Source organism: Staurois parvus, unplaced genomic scaffold (genome assembly GCF_062004578.1).
Source record: "Staurois parvus isolate SC_StPar_1 unplaced genomic scaffold, SC_StPar_1.0 ptg000799l, whole genome shotgun sequence".
In the NCBI taxonomy this organism is placed as follows: domain Eukaryota; kingdom Metazoa; phylum Chordata; class Amphibia; order Anura; family Ranidae; genus Staurois; species Staurois parvus.
Window position 1 is genome coordinate 813,211 of NW_028318595.1, and position 14,902 is coordinate 828,112.

The window sequence follows — 14,902 nt, forward strand, 5'->3', positions numbered from 1 at the left end:
GTTCCCGCGCCGTTCCGGTCTTCAGGGCGGACTGTGAGAGGAGAGGAGTTCGTCACGCTGCCCCGCCTACATCCTGACAGCCAATGTTTGCCACGCTCCGCGGGCCGGATTAAAAGGTCCGCCGGGCCGTAGTTTGCCCATTGCTGGGCTAGCTGCAGAGTCCTGACTTTTGGGGCGGCCGCCCGAGAGGAGGGAGGGGAGCGGGCGCCCGGCACACAGAAGAGCCGCATTAAAGAGTGTAAATAGCCGCGGCTTGCCGACCACTGAGCTACGGCAACCCTATTGCCTGTCACCTGGTGGGCAGTGTGCTCCGGAGCCGCAGCAAAGGCGAAAGAGAGCCGCATGCGGCTCTGGAGCCACGGGTTGCCGACACCCGTCCTAGAGGAAGAAAAGAGGGGGAAACAGCTGGAATATCTAAAGGCAGCAGACCTGCCAAAAATAGCAAAAGAAAAATTAGTGTCTTTAGAACAAGCTATCTCTCAGGATAAAAATTAATAAGGCCTTGAAAATACAGCAGGGGGAAGAGCCCAGAACCCGATGGGTATATGGTGGGGTATTATAAGTAGAGATGAGCGAAGTATTCAAAAATTCGATTCGACTGATTCGGCGAATTCGTAGAAAAATTTCGATTCGAGTCGAATATATTCGCTGTGAATTTAACTTAAAAAAGGGTGTTTCTAGGCTTCAGAGAGACTTAATATTAGTGCTGAACACTGTACCTTTAATTTAAATGCCCTTGGAGTCTGCTGGGGAAGAGAAATAATACTGTCAGGCAGTATGACATGCAGATGAGTGCCGTCGATCTTAGAATCACCGCACACTTCACTCATTTGGCCAGTCACGGGGCCAAAACCAGAGTGTGGAGCCACAGTGTGGCGGTGGAGGCAGCAGCAATGGGAGGCCATGCAGCACCCTATGACAAAAATGGAAACCACCAGCAGTGTGAGGAGACCTGAAAGTGGCACATGGCAGAGTGTGGCGATAGAGACAGCAGCAATGGGAGGCCGTACAGGGACCCATGACACACTCTGGACCTGGCAGCAGCATGAGGAGGCGGTACAGGGGCCCATGGCAGATTACGGGCCTGGCAGCAGCATGAGGAGTCGGTAGGGGGGCCCATGGCAGATTACAGGCCTGGCAGCAGCAATGGGAGGCCGTACAGGGACCCATGACACAATCTGGACCTGGCAGCAGCATGGGGAGGCGGTACAGGGGCCCATGACAGATTACGGGCCTGGCAGCAGCATTTGGAGTCGGTACGGGGGCCCATGACACACTCTGGACCTGGCAGCAGCATGAGGAGGCGGTACAGGGGCGCATGACAGATTACGAGCCTGGCAGCAGCAACTTGGACAGGAGGACGTTCAGTTTCTGCACCGTCTGGTGCGTGCTCGCAAACTGTTGTCTCTTGGAAACGGATTCCAAGAAAGACTGCTGACGGAATCCGTGAAGAGGAGTAGCAGGAGAAGGAGCATCTGAACGAGCGGAATATGCCAACAAGCGACAACAGGGGCCCATGACAGATTACGGGCCTGGCAGCAGCATGAGGAGTCGGTACGGGGGCCCATGGCAGATTAGGGGCCTGGCAGCAGCTATGGGAGGCCCGTAATCTGCCAGCACCCTATGACAAAAAATGGAACCCACCAGCAGTGTGAGGAGACCTGAAAGTGGCACATGGCAGAGTGTGGCGATGGAGACAGCAGCAATGGGAGGCCGTACAGGGACCCATGACACACTCTGGACCTGGCAGCAGCATGAGGAGGCGGTATAGGGGCCCATGGCAGATTAGGGGCCTGGCAGCAGCTATGGGAGGCCCGTAATCTGCCAGCACCCTATGACAAAAAATGGAATACACCAGCAGTGTGAGGAGACCTGAAAGTGGCACATGGCAGAGTGTGGCGATGGAGACAGCAGCAATGGGAGGCCGTACAGGGACCCATGAGAGACTCTGGACTTGGCAGCAGCATGAGGAGGCGGTATAGGGGCCCATGGCAGATTAGGGGCCTGGCAGCAGCTATGGGAGGCCCGTAATCTGCCAGCACCCTATGACAAAAAATGGAACACACCAGCAGTGTGAGGAGACCTGAAAGTGGCACATTTTTGGGGCATGATTCATGGCGGATTTAGTCAGTTGTGTCAGGAACTGGTGGTTTGAAATCCAGACTAATCCACGCCTGATTCATTTTCACAAACGTCAGTCTCTCCACACTTTGGGTGGACAGTCGTGTCCTCCGCGGAGTTGCAATACCTCCTGCCGCACTAAACACGCGCTCCGATGCCACGCTACTGGCCGGGCATGACAGCCTTTCAAGGGCAAATTCAGCTAGTTGGGGCCAAAGGTCAAGTTTCGTTGCCCAGTAGTCAAGGGGATTGTCTACCTCGGTTGGCAGGGTGCTGTCCAAGTAGGCCTAAGCCTGTTGTTTGAGGTCCTGCTCCAGGTCCACCTGATGCTGCTGCTGCTGCTGCTGCTGCGGCTGGTTAGTAGTTTCCTCACTGCGCTGGTGAAGAAAGCTACTCATCATCGACTGCAGACTGAGGCAGCCGCTGCTGGTGGAGCTGCCACTGCTCCTACCACCCCACCCCTCCCCTGCTGCCATGGCAGCGGAACGCGAGCGCACAGGGCCCACAGTGTCTGAGGATGGACGTTGGCGCAGACAGGCAGAGACCAGCTGACTACATAGGTGGTTTTTATAGTACGTTATTTTGGCCTCCCTCTCAGCAGGTGTGAAAAAGGCCACCATTTTGGAACGGTAGCGAGGGTCCAACAAGGTGGACAGCCAAAAGTCATCCCTCTGTCTGATGGTTATTATTCGGCTGTCGCTACGCAAGCAACCGAGCATGCTATGGGCCATTTGTGCCAAGGAATGCGAGGGACTCCCTGCCTCCATCTCCACAGCATACTGCCACGGTGCGTCTGGGTCCTCTGTCTCCTCCTCCTCCTCCTCCTCTACCAGATGCTCCTGCTCCTCCACTCCTGTCCGCTGAGTGGAAAAACCACCCATTTCACTCAATAATTCCTGAGCACCAATGTCCTCCTCTACCTCCTCCTCTTCTTCCTGTCCTGCCCCCACAGGGGTCATGTGGCGTTGAGATCTGTGCGCCACGTCTACCGCACCCTGACCAGCCATTGTTAACAGCATTTGTTCCAGGACGTGCAACAGAGGAATGACGTCGTTCATCCCATAGTCCTGCCGACTCACGAATAGCGTGGCCTCCTCAAAGGGCCTGAGCAAGCGCAGGTGTCACGCATGAGCTGCCAATGGCTGACATCTAAGTTACACAGGGAATACCTTTATCCGCTTTTAACATCAGGAAATCTGTGATGGCCTTTTGCTGTTCGTAAAGGCGGTCTAACATATGTAGGGTTGAATTCCACCTTGTTGGAACGTCACAGCATGAGGAGTCGGTATAGGGGCCCATGGCAGATTAGGGGCCTGGCAGCAGCTATGGGAGGCCCGTAATCTGCCAGCACCCTATGTCAAAAAATTCTACACACCAGCAGTGTGTGAGGAGACCTGAAAGTGGCACATGGCAGAGTGTGGCGATGGAGACAGCAGCAATGGGAGGCCGTACAGGGACCCATGACAGACTCTGGACCTGGCAGCAGCATGAGGAGGCGGTATATAGGGGCCTATGGCAGATTAGGGGCCTGGCAGCAGCTATAGGAGGCCCATAATCTGCCAGCACCCTATGTCAAAAAAATTCTACACACCAGCAGTGTGAGGAGACCTGAAAGTGGCACATGGCATGAGAGACTCTGGACCTGGCAGCAGCATGAGGAAGCGGTATATAGGGGCCTATGGCAGATTAGGGGCCTGGCAGCAGCTATAGGAGGCCCATAATCTGCCAGCACCCTATGTCAAAAAATTCAACACACCAGCAGTGTGAGGAGACCTGAAAGTGGCACATGGCAGAGTGTGGCGATGGAGACAGCAGCAATGGGAGGCCGTACAGGGACCCATGACAGACTCTGGACCTGGCAGCAGCATGAGGAGGCGGTATATAGGGGCCTATGGCAGATTAGGGGCCTGGCAGCAGCTATGGGAGGCCCTTAATCTGCCAGCACCCTATGTCAAAAAATTCTACACACCAGCAGTGTGAGGAGACCTGAAAGTGGCACATGGCATGAGAGACTCTGGACCTGGCAGCAGCATGAGGAAGCGGTATATAGGGGCCTATGGCAGATTAGGGGCCTGGCAGCAGCAATGGGAGGCCCATAATCTGCCAGCACCCTATGTCAAAAAATTCTACACACCAGCAGTGTGTGAGGAGACCTGAAAGTGGCACATGGCAGAGTGTGGCGATGGAGACAGCAGCAATGGGAGGCCGTACAGGGACCCATGACAGACTCTGGACCTGGCAGCAGCATGAGGAGGCGGTATATAGGGGCCCATGGCAGATTAGGGGCCTGGCAGCAGCTATGGGAGGCCCTTAATCTGCCAGCACCCTATGTCAAAAAATTCTACACACCAGCAGTGTGTGAGGAGACCTGAAAGTGGCACATGGCAGAGTGTGGCGATGGAGACAGCAGCAATGGGAGGCCGTACAGGGACCCATGACAGACTCTGGACCTGGCAGCAGCATGAGGAGGCGGTATATAGGGGCCTATGGCAGATTAGGGGCCTGGCAGCAGCTATGGGAGGCCCGTAATCTGCCAGCACCCTATGTCAAAAAATTCTACACACCAGCAGTGTGAGGAGACCTGAAAGTGGCACATGGCATGAGAGACTCTGGACCTGGCAGCAGCATGAGGAAGCGGTATATAGGGGCCTATGGCAGATTAGGGGCCTGGCAGCAGCTATAGGAGGCCCATAATCTGCCAGCACCCTATGTCAAAAAAATTCTACACACCAGCAGTGTGAGGAGACCTGAAAGTGGCACATGGCATGAGAGACTCTGGACCTGGCAGCAGCATGAGGAAGCGGTATATAGGGGCCTATGGCAGATTAGGGGCCTGGCAGCAGCTATAGGAGGCCCATAATCTGCCAGCACCCTATGTCAAAAAATTCAACACACCAGCAGTGTGTGAGGAGACCTGAAAGTGGCACATGGCAGAGTGTGGCGATGGAGACAGCAGCAATGGGAGGCCGTACAGGGACCCATGACAGACTCTGGACCTGGCAGCAGCATGAGGAGGCGGTATATAGGGGCCCATGGCAGATTAGGGGCCTGGCAGCAGCTATGGGAGGCCCTTAATCTGCCAGCACCCTATGTCAAAAAATTCTACACACCAGCAGTGTGTGAGGAGACCTGAAAGTGGCACATGGCAGAGTGTGGCGATGGAGACAGCAGCAATGGGAGGCCGTACAGGGACCCATGACAGACTCTGGACCTGGCAGCAGCATGAGGAGGCGGTATATAGGGGCCCATGGCAGATTAGGGGCCTGGCAGCAGCTATGGGAGGCCCTTAATCTGCCAGCACCCTATGTCAAAAAAATTCTACACACCAGCAGTGTGAGGAGACCTGAAAGTGGCACATGGCAGAGTGTGGCGATGGAGACAGCAGCAATGGGAGGCCGTACAGGGACCCATGACAGACTCTGGACCTGGCAGCAGCATGAGGAGGCGGTATATAGGGGCCTATGGCAGATTAGGGGCCTGGCAGCAGCTATGGGAGGCCCGTAATCTGCCAGCACCCTATGTCAAAAAATTCTACACACCAGCAGTGTGAGGAGACCTGAAAGTGGCACATGGCATGAGAGACTCTGGACCTGGCAGCAGCATGAGGAAGCGGTATATAGGGGCCTATGGCAGATTAGGGGCCTGGCAGCAGCTATAGGAGGCCCATAATCTGCCAGCACCCTATGTCAAAAAAATTCTACACACCAGCAGTGTGAGGAGACCTGAAAGTGGCACATGGCATGAGAGACTCTGGACCTGGCAGCAGCATGAGGAAGCGGTATATAGGGGCCTATGGCAGATTAGGGGCCTGGCAGCAGCTATAGGAGGCCCATAATCTGCCAGCACCCTATGTCAAAAAATTCAACACACCAGCAGTGTGTGAGGAGACCTGAAAGTGGCACATGGCAGAGTGTGGCGATGGAGACAGCAGCAATGGGAGGCCGTACAGGGACCCATGACAGACTCTGGACCTGGCAGCAGCATGAGGAGGCGGTATATAGGGGCCCATGGCAGATTAGGGGCCTGGCAGCAGCTATGGGAGGCCCTTAATCTGCCAGCACCCTATGTCAAAAAATTCTACACACCAGCAGTGTGTGAGGAGACCTGAAAGTGGCACATGGCAGAGTGTGGCGATGGAGACAGCAGCAATGGGAGGCCGTACAGGGACCCATGACAGACTCTGGACCTGGCAGCAGCATGAGGAGGCGGTATATAGGGGCCCATGGCAGATTAGGGGCCTGGCAGCAGCTATGGGAGGCCCTTAATCTGCCAGCACCCTATGTCAAAAAAATTCTACACACCAGCAGTGTGAGGAGACCTGAAAGTGGCACATGGCATGAGAGACTCTGGACCTGGCAGCAGCATGAGGAAGCGGTATATAGGGGCCTATGGCAGATTAGGGGCCTGGCAGCAGCAATGGGAGGCCCATAATCTGCCAGCACCCTATGTCAAAAAATTCTACACACCAGCAGTGTGTGAGGAGACCTGAAAGTGGCACATGGCAGAGTGTGGCGATGGAGACAGCAGCAATGGGAGGCCGTACAGGGACCCATGACAGACTCTGGACCTGGCAGCAGCATGAGGAGGCGGTATATAGGGGCCCATGGCAGATTAGGGGCCTGGCAGCAGCTATGGGAGGCCCTTAATCTGCCAGCACCCTATGTCAAAAAATTCTACACACCAGCAGTGTGTGAGGAGACCTGAAAGTGGCACATGGCAGAGTGTGGCGATGGAGACAGCAGCAATGGGAGGCCGTACAGGGACCCATGACAGACTCTGGACCTGGCAGCAGCATGAGGAGGCGGTATATAGGGGCCCATGGCAGATTAGGGGCCTGGCAGCAGCTATGGGAGGCCCTTAATCTGCCAGCACCCTATGTCAAAAAAATTCTACACACCAGCAGTGTGAGGAGACCTGAAAGTGGCACATGGCATGAGAGACTCTGGACCTGGCAGCAGCATGAGGAAGCGGTATATAGGGGCCTATGGCAGATTAGGGGCCTGGCAGCAGCAATGGGAGGCCCATAATCTGCCAGCACCCTATGTCAAAAAATTCTACACACCAGCAGTGTGTGAGGAGACCTGAAAGTGGCACATGGCAGAGTGTGGCGATGGAGACAGCAGCAATGGGAGGCCGTACAGGGACCCATGACAGACTCTGGACCTGGCAGCAGCATGAGGAGGCGGTATATAGGGGCCTATGGCAGATTAGGGGCCTGGCAGCAGCTATGGGAGGCCCTTAATCTGCCAGCACCCTATGTCAAAAAATTCTACACACCAGCAGTGTGTGAGGAGACCTGAAAGTGGCACATGGCAGAGTGTGGCGATGGAGACAGCAGCAATGGGAGGCCGTACAGGGACCCATGACAGACTCTGGACCTGGCAGCAGCATGAGGAGGCGGTATATAGGGGCCCATGGCAGATTAGGGGCCTGGCAGCAGCTATGGGAGGCCCTTAATCTGCCAGCACCCTATGTCAAAAAATTCTACACACCAGCAGTGTGTGAGGAGACCTGAAAGTGGCACATGGCAGAGTGTGGCGATGGAGACAGCAGCAATGGGAGGCCGTACAGGGACCCATGACAGACTCTGGACCTGGCAGCAGCATGAGGAAGCGGTATATAGGGGCCTATGGCAGATTAGGGGCCTGGCAGCAGCTATAGGAGGCCCATAATCTGCCAGCACCCTATGTAAAAAAATTCAACACACCAGCAGTGTGAGGAGACCTGAAAGTGGCACATGGCATGAGACACTGTGGACCTGGCAGCAGCATGAGGAGGCGGTATATAGGGGCCCATGGCAGATTAGGGGCCTGGCAGCAGCTATGGGAGGCCCATAATCTGCCAGCACCCTATGTCAAAAAATTCAACACACCAGCAGTGTGAGGAGACCTGAAAGTGGCACATGGCATGAGAGACTCTGGACCTGGCAGCAGCATGAGGAAGCGGTATATAGGGGCCTATGGCAGATTAGGGGCCTGGCAGCAGCTATAGGAGGCCCATAATCTGCCAGCACCCTATGTCAAAAAATTCTACACACCAGCAGTGTGTGAGGAGACCTCAAAGTGGCACATGTTTGAGGCATGATTCATGGCGGATTTAGTCAGTTGTGTCAGGAACTGGTGGTTTGAAATCCAGACTAATCCACGCCTCATTCATTTTCACAAACGTGAGTCTCTCCACACTTTGGGTGGACAGTCGTGTCCTCCGCGGAGTTACAATACCTCCTGCCGCACTAAACACGCGCTCCGATGCCACGCTACTGGCTGGGCATGACAGCCTTTCAAGGGCAAATTCAGCTAGTTGGGGCCAAAGGTCAAGTTTCGTTGCCCAGTAGTCAAGGGGATTGTCTACCTCGGTTGGCAGGGTGCTGTCCAAGTAGGCCCAAGCCTGTTGTTTGAGGTCCTGCTCCAGGTCCACCTGATGCTGCTGCTGCTGCTGCGGCTGGTTAGTAGTTTCCTCACTGCGCTGGTGAAGAAAGCTACTCATCATCGACTGCAGACTGAGGCAGCTGCTGCTGGTGGAGCTGCCACTGCTCCTACCACCCCACCCCTCCCCTGCTGCCATGGCAGCGGAACGCGAGCGCACAGGGCCCACAGTGTCTGAGGATGGACGTTGGCGCACAAAGGCAGAGACCAACTGACTACATAGGTGGTTTTTATAGTACGTTATTTTGGCCTCCCTCTCAGCAGGTGTGAAAAAGGCCACCATTTTGGAACGGTAACCAGGGTCCAACAAGGTGGACAGCCAAAAGTCATCCCTCTGTCTGATGGTTATTATTCGGCTGTCGCTACGCAAGCAACCGAGCATGCTATGGGCCATTTGTGCCAAGGAATGCGAGGGACTCCCTGCCTCCATCTCCACAGCATACTGCCACGGTGCGTCTGGGTCCTCTGTCTCCTCCTCCTCCTCCTCTACCAGATGCTCCTGCTCCTCCACTCCTGTCCGCTGAGTGGAAAAACCACCCATTTCACTCAATAATTCCTGAGCACAAATGTCCTCCTCTACCTCCTCCTCTTCTTCCTGTCCTGCCCCCACAGGGGTCATGTGGCGTTGAGATCTGTGCGCCACGTCTACCGCACCCTGACCAGCCATTGTTAACAGCATTTGTTCAAGGACGTGCAACAGAGGAATGACGTCGTTCATCCCATAGTCCTGCCGACTCACGAATAGCGTGGCCTCCTCAAAGGGCCTGAGCAAGCGGCAGGTGTCACGCATGAGCTGCCAATGGCTGACATCGAAGTTACACAGGGGAGTACCTTTATCCGCTTGTAACATCAGGAAATCGGTGATGGCCTTTCGCTGTTCGTAAAGGCGGTCTAACATGTGTAGGGTTGAATTCCACCTTGTTGCAACGTCGCAGATCAGGCGATGCTGTGGAATTCCGTTCTGCCGCTGCAGCTCAAGGAGGGTGTGCTTTGCGGTGTAGGAATGGCTGAAATGCATGCACAGTTTACGTGACATTTTAAGGATGTCTTGCAGTGGGATGGTGGATTTTAAGAACCGCTTGACAACCAGATTGAACACGTGAGCCATGCATGGCGCATGGCACAACCTTCCTTGACGCAGAGCAGACACCATGTTCTTTCCGTTGTCGGTCAACATGGTTCCGATTTTCAGTTTGCGCGGAGACAGCCATCTGTCGATTTCTCTGTTCATTACACTCAGAAGTTCCTCCCCTGTGTGACTACGTTCGCCAAGGCATACCAGGTGCAGAACAGCGTGACACCGTTGCGCCCTGCACATGTGATATGCCGGTCGGGTAATGGGACTTGGCACGGGGGTGGCGGCTGAGGACACGGCGGAAGAAGAGGTGGTAGAGGCGGACATCTTTGCCGGACCAAGGACGTGCAAACGTGGAGGCAAAAGCGGCGTGACCTGTCCAAGTTGCTGGTGCGGCTGTGACGGCACCACGTTCACCCAGTGGGCCGTAAATGACATGTACTGTCCCTGACCGTAGTTACAGCTCCACACGTCGGCGCTGCCGTGCACTTTGGCAGAGACCGACATGCTCAAAGACTGGCCCACCATGTCTTCTACATGTGAATGCAGGGCTGGCACTGCCTTTTTGGCGAAGAAATGACGGCTTGGCACTCTCCACCGCGGCGCGGCACAAGCCATCATTTCTCGGAAAGGTGCTGAGTCCACCACTTGGAAAGGGAGGGACTGCAGCACCAGCAACTTGGACAGGAGGACGTTCAGCTTTTGCACCGTCGGGTGCGTGCTCGCAAACTGTTGTCTCTTGGAAACGGATTCCAAGAAAGACTGCTGACGGAATCCGTGAAGAGGAGTAGCAGGAGAAGGAGCATCTGAACGAGCGGAAGATGCCAACGAGCGACAACTCCCCTCAGCAGAGGTGTTGGAGCCTTGACTGGCTGATGGAGGGCGATTGACGTCGGGTGACGGAGCAAGTAACGGAGCAGGTGATGGAGCGGGGGCTGGGGCGGGCAGAACCGCCGTATCTTTATCACGGTTTTCCCAGGCCACCAAATGGCGACGCTGCATATGCTGCCGCAACGCTGTAGTCCCAACATGGGCCCCCTGGCCACGCTTGACTTTCTGGCCACATAGTCGACATACGGCTACGTTTACTTCCTCGGGCGGCTTGACGAAAAATTGCCACACCGCCGAGTAGGAAACTTTGCCCCCGATACTCCTCACTGGCTGACTGCTGCTTCCTCCGTGCACACCGGCACCACTACTGGCCGTGGTGGTAGGCTGCAGTGGAGCTGGTGCTCTACTCCGTGGACGTTTGGCTCCACTGACACTGCTGCGACCCTGCTGCTGTCTCCTGGGCAACCCACCGACTGTTTTGCTCGCTGCCAAGCTGCCACCCTCTTCTCCTGATGATGCGGAAGAAATTGCCTGATGACGACGAGGCTGCCAAGTGCGATCAACCTCCTCATCATCAAGTAGGGTCTCCGCCTCACTACTAGCCCCCTCGGCTGCGTCTGGGTCAGGAGACAGACCTGTCTCTAGACCGGCTACCGAGCCACTCTCCTCGCCACTACTTCTTCGCCTGGCTGCTGAAAAGGCGGATGTCTCCCCCCGTTCCTGACCGCCCTCTGTTAGCTCTTCCTCACTGTACAGTGGGGCTGAGCCCACAGCATGCGATACTTCGCTTGGTGAGGGAACACCAAAGGACAGGGGCAGGTAGAGGACACGTGATTTCAGTGGGCTTGGTCCCGGGCCATGCCAACTAACGGTTGTGTCTGACGTACCCACCGACCGTTGGCTGTAGGTGTCAGAGGTGACCTGGGAAGAGGAAGACGACCGAGCCAACCAATCGACGACGGCAGGGTTGTCGGTGGAGACACGACCGCTGGATGACACCGGGAGCACTGGCCTCTGGCTGCGAATAGTGCTGCCTCGACCCCTTCCTCTGCTGCCACGTCTGCTCGCTCCTAAAACATTGCCTCCTCTGCCACTCCTCTGCATGTTGTCTGACATACTCTTTAATTAAACGATTATGTGTCCCTGAGTAACAATTCTGTGTCCCTGAGTAACAATTCTGTGTCTGTGCGAGTAACAATTCTGTGGCCCTAAGTAACAGTTCTGTGGCCCTCAGTAACAATTCTGTGTCCCTGATTAACGTTTCTGTGGCCCCAAGTAACAGTTCTGTGGCCCTCAGTAACAATTCTGTGTCTGTGCGAGTAACAATTCTGTGTCTGTGCGAGTAACAATTCTGTGGCCCTAAGTAAAGTTTCTGTGGCCCTAAGTAACAATTCTCTGGCACTCAGTAACAATTCTGTCTGTCCCTGAGTAACAATTCTCTGGCACTCAGTAACAATTCTGTCTGTCCCTGAGTAAAAATTCTGTGGCCCTAAGTAAAGTTTCTGGGGCCCTGAGTAACAATTATCTGGCACTCCGTAACAATTCTGTCTGTCCCTGAGTAACAATTCTCTGGCACTCAGTAACAATTCTGTCTGTCCCTGAGTAAAAATTCTCTGGCCCTAAGTAAAGTTTCTGTGGCCCTGAGTAACAATTCTCTGGCACTCCGTAACAATTCTGTCTGTCCCTGAGTAACAATTCTCTGGCACTCAGTAACAATTCTGTCTGTCCCTGAGTAAAAATTCTGTGGCCCTAATTAAAGTTTCTGTGGCCCTAAGTAACAATTCTCTGGCACTCAGTAACAATTCTGTCTGTCCCTGAGTAACAATTCTCTGGCACTCGGTAACAATTCTGTCTGTCCCTGAGTAACAATTCTCTGGCACTCCGTAACAATTCTGTCTGTCCCTGAGTAACAATTCTCTGGCACTCAGTAACAATTCTGTCTGTCCCTGAGTAAAAATTCTGTGGCCCTAAGTAAAGTTTCTGTGGCCCTGAGTAACAATTCTCTGGCACTCCGTAACAATTCTGTCTGTCCCTGAGTAACAATTCTCTGGCACTCAGTAACAATTCTGTCTGTCCCTGAGTAAAAATTCTGTGGCCCTAATTAAAGTTTCTGTGGCCCTAAGTAACAATTCTCTGGCACTCAGTAACAATTCTGTCTGTCCCTGAGTAACAATTCTCTGGCACTCGGTAACAATTCTGTCTGTCCCTGAGTAACAATTCTCTGGCACTCAGTAACAATTCTGTCTGTCCCTGAGTAAAAATTCTGTGGCCCTAATTAAAGTTTCTGTGGCCCTAAGTAACAATTCTCTGGCACTCAGTAACAATTCTGTCTGTCCCTGAGTAACAATTCTCTGGCACTCGGTAACAATTCTGTCTGTCCCTGAGTAAAAATTCTGTGGCCCTAATTAAAGTTTCTGTGGCCCTAAGTAACAATTCTCTGGCACTCAGTAACAATTCTGTCTGTCCCTGAGTAACAATTCTCTGGCACTCAGTAACAATTCTGTCTGTCCCTGAGTAAAAATTCTGTGGCCCTAAGTAAAGTTTCTGGGGCCCTGAGTAACAATTATCTGGCACTCAGTAACAATTCTGTCTGTCCCTGAGTAACAATTCTCTGGCACTCAGTAACAATTCTGTCTGTCCCTGAGTAACAATTCTCTGGCACTCAGTAACAATTCTGTCTGTCCCTGAGTAAAAATTCTGTGGCCCTAAGTAAAGTTTCTGTGGCCCTGAGTAACAATTCTCTGGCACTCCGTAACAATTCTGTCTGTCCCTGAGTAACAATTCTCTGGCACTCAGTAACAATTCTGTCTGTCCCTGAGTAAAAATTCTGTGGCCCTAATTAAAGTTTCTGTGGCCCTAAGTAACAATTCTCTGGCACTCAGTAACAATTCTGTCTGTCCCTGAGTAACAATTCTCTGGCACTCGGTAACAATTCTGTCTGTCCCTGAGTAACAATTCTCTGGCACTCAGTAACAATTCTGTCTGTCCCTGAGTAAAAATTCTGTGGCCCTAATTAAAGTTTCTGTGGCCCTAAGTAACAATTCTCTGGCACTCAGTAACAATTCTGTCTGTCCCTGAGTAACAATTCTCTGGCACTCAGTAACAATTCTGTCTGTCCCTGAGTAAAAATTCTGTGGCCCTAAGTAAAGTTTCTGTGGCCCTGAGTAACAATTCTCTGGCACTCCGTAACAATTTTGTCTGTCCCTGAGTAACAATTCTCTGGCACTCAGTAACAATTCTGTCTGTCCCTGAGTAAAAATTCTGTGGCCCTAATTAAAGTTTCTGTGGCCCTAAGTAACAATTCTCTGGCACTCAGTAACAATTCTGTCTGTCCCTGAGTAACAATTCTCTGGCACTCAGTAACAATTCTGTCTGTCCCTGAGTAAAAATTCTGTGGCCCTAAGTAAAGTTTCTGGGGCCCTGAGTAACAATTATCTGGCACTCAGTAACAATTCTGTCTGTCCCTGAGTAACAATTCTCTGGCACTCAGTAACAATTCTGTCTGTCCCTGAGTAACAATTCTCTGGCACTCAGTAACAATTCTGTCTGTCCCTGAGTAAAAATTCTGTGGCCCTAAGTAAAGTTTCTGTGGCCCTGAGTAACAATTCTCTGGCACTCCGTAACAATTCTGTCTGTCCCTGAGTAACAATTCTCTGGCACTCAGTAACAATTCTGTCTGTCCCTGAGTAAAAATTCTGTGGCCCTAATTAAAGTTTCTGTGGCCCTAAGTAACAATTCTCTGGCACTCAGTAACAATTCTGTCTGTCCCTGAGTAACAATTCTCTGGCACTCGGTAACAATTCTGTCTGTCCCTGAGTAACAATTCTCTGGCACTCAGTAACAATTCTGTCTGTCCCTGAGTAAAAATTCTGTGGCCCTAATTAAAGTTTCTGTGGCCCTAAGTAACAATTCTCTGGCACTCAGTAACAATTCTGTCTGTCCCTGAGTAACAATTCTCTGGCACTCAGTAACAATTCTGTCTGTCCCTGAGTAAAAATTCTGTGGCCCTAAGTAAAGTTTCTGTGGCCCTGAGTAACAATTCTCTGGCACTCCGTAACAATTCTGTCTGTCCCTGAGTAACAATTCTCTGGCACTCAGTAACAATTCTGTCTGTCCCTGAGTAAAAATTCTGTGGCCCTAATTAAAGTTTCTGTGGCCCTAAGTAACAATTCTCTGGCACTCAGTAACAATTCTGTCTGTCCCTGAGTAACAATTCTCTGGCACTCGGTAACAATTCTGTCTGTCCCTGAGTAACAATTCTCTGGCACTCAGTAACAATTCTGTCTGTCCCTGAGTAAAAATTCTGTGGCCCTAATTAAAGTTTCTGTGGCCCTAAGTAACAATTCTCTGGCACTCAGTAACAATTCTGTCTGTCCCTGAGTAACAATTCTCTGGCACTCCGTAACAATTCTGTCTGTCCCTGAGTAACAATTCTCTGGCACTCCGTAAC

At 52.8% G+C, this 14,902-nt stretch overlaps 1 protein-coding gene across 2 annotated transcripts in view; it reads right to left on the reverse strand.

The window, feature by feature from the left end:
- DNASE1L3 (deoxyribonuclease 1L3) overlaps positions 1-14,902 on the reverse strand; it is a 69,414-nt gene that overhangs the window by 24,392 nt on the left and 30,120 nt on the right. The window lies entirely within an intron of this gene.